Here is a 2,469-nt window from a genome sequence, read left to right on the forward strand (position 1 = left end):
CACTCACCCTTCTTTATGGTCCAACTGTCACATCTGTACATGACTACAGGAAAAACCATAGCTTTGACTATATGGACCTTCGTTGGCGAAGTGATGTCTCTGCTCTTTAACACACTGTCTAAGTTTCTCATAGCTTTCCTTCCAAGGAGCAAGCATCTTTTAATTTCATGGCTGCAGTCACTGTCAGCAGTGATTTTGGAGCCCAAGAATATAAAGTTTGTCACTGCTTCCACTTTTCCCCTTCTATTTGCCATGAAGTGAAGGGACTGGATACCATGATTTTAGCTTTTTGAATGTTGAGTTTCAAGCCAGTTTTTTCACTCTCCTCTTTCTCCCTCATTGATGGGCTCTTTAGTTCCTCTTCACTTTCTGCCATTAGAATGGTATCATCTGCTTCTCTGAGGTTGTTGATATTTCTCCCAGCAATCTTGATTCTAGTTTGTGAGTTATCCAGCCTGGCGTTCTGAATGATGTACTCTGCATAGAAGTTAAATAAGCAAGGTGACAGTATCCAGCTGTCACTCCTTTCCCAATTCTGAACCAGTCCATTGCTCCATGTCTGGCTCTAACTGTTGCTTCTTGACCTGCATACAGGTTTCTCAGGAGACAGGTAAGGTGGTCTGGTATTCCCATCTCTTTAAGAATTTTCCACAGTTTGTTGTGATCCACACAATCAAAGGCTTTAGCGTAGTCAGTGAAGCAGAAGTAGATGTTTTTCTGGAATTCCCTTGCTTTCTCTATGATCCAATGATTGTTGGCAATTTGATCTCTGGTTCCTCTGCCTTTTCTAAACCCAGTTTATACATCTGGACGTTTTGGTTCATGTACTGCTAAAGCCTAGCTTGAAGGATTTTGAGCATAACTGTACTAGCATGTGAAATGAGTCCAGTTGTATGGGTAGTTTGAGCATTCTTTAGCATTGTCCTTCTTTGTGATTAGAATGAAAACTGACCTTTTCTAGTCCTGTGGCCACTGCTGAGTTTTCCAAATTTGCTGACATATTTTGTGCAGCACTTTAACAGCATCGTTTTTAGGATTTTAAATAGCTCAACTGGAATTCTGTCACGTAGTAATGTTTCCTAAGGCCCATTTATTCATAGTAATGTTTCCTAAGGCCCATTTGACTTCACATTCCATGATGTCTGGCTCTGGTTAGTGACTACCCCTTTGTGGTTTTGTTTGGTTCTGTGTATTCTTGCCACATCTTTCTTAATCTCTTCTGTTTCTGTTAGGTCCTGTCAGTTCCAGTTCACCATTTCAAAAAGGAGTCAGGCTCGTGAAAGAGGCATAGGTAGGTAGTTCTCAGGCTGGGCATCTCAGGAGGCTGGGTCAACAAGTGAGCTTGGGCTGCGATTCATCTGAAGGTGTGCTTAGGGCTAGGGGACCCCATTTTCTTCTAGTAGAAATGAAGCTATTCTCCTCTGAGCATAGATGTCACAGTCTGACTAAATTTTATCAGAGAGTATTATAATAAGCCTGGTTGATTCTTTTTCTTTTTTTCTTATAACAATTTTCAGTAGGTTTTTAAAAAAATTTTATTGGAGTATAGTTGATTTCAATGTAATTTTAGTTTCAGGTGTACAACAAAGTGAATTGGTTGTACATACGCATATATCAACTCCCTTCTAGATTCCTTTCCCATATAGTCATTTCAGATTATTGGGCAGAGTTCCCTGTGGTATACAGTAGGTCCTAAATATATGGAATGCTTCACGAATTTGCATGTCATCCTTGGGCAAAGCTTCTCTGTATCATTCCAATTTTAGTATATGTGCTGCTGAAGCAAGTGCAAGTTTGATTGCTTCTTTATATAGAAAGTTATTTGTCTTCCACTTTGCCACATTAGGTAAGGTATAGCAGAAAAAATTTCCACCTAGTGAGATGTGAGGTTTGCATGATTGGACCTCCATTCTGTGGACAGAGATGCGGAACACAGTATGGGGCGATGGAAAACGTACAGAGTCTGGAAGTCTGGATTCCCACTTGCTGGCAGATTAGTTTACATCTCTGGGTTCCCTTTCCTTACCTATACAGTGGAAATGATGGTAATTGACATTCCACTGTCATTTTAGGGATCTGAGACTGTGCAGTGGAAAACATCTTATACATTCAAAATGGTAAAGACATGGCAGTCATAATTACTAATATTATATAAAAGCACTATGGAGTGCTGGATAAAATTCTACATTACTGATAGGAACTACAAATAACACCCTCATCAGTATTAATATTACAGATCCAAAACCAGGATTGCAACAATTCAGAACACTGCTGTGATGTTTGCTATGCTCCCATTCTGTGTATTCAATTTTTCTGCTTCTTAAAAGTCTCTCCTATCACTCCGTGGTCACTCCCTGAACCTACTGTTCAGTAGGGAAAGTAGGGAACCTACTTTTCCCTTCTTGGCTTTCATGGTCAAACCTCTTGAAACAACTGTGTGTAAGTGAGATCTCAAACACAGGCTGTGGG

General features: G+C 40.1%; 1 pseudogene; it reads right to left on the minus strand.

Moving 5' to 3' along the window:
* Window positions 1-1,694: 1,694 nt before the first annotated feature.
* On the minus strand, window positions 1,695-1,786 carry LOC138990600 (U6 spliceosomal RNA; annotated as a pseudogene).
* Window positions 1,787-2,469: the final 683 nt, after the last annotated feature.

Source organism: Bos mutus, chromosome 13 (assembly GCF_027580195.1).
Source record: "Bos mutus isolate GX-2022 chromosome 13, NWIPB_WYAK_1.1, whole genome shotgun sequence".
In the NCBI taxonomy this organism is placed as follows: domain Eukaryota; kingdom Metazoa; phylum Chordata; class Mammalia; order Artiodactyla; family Bovidae; genus Bos; species Bos mutus.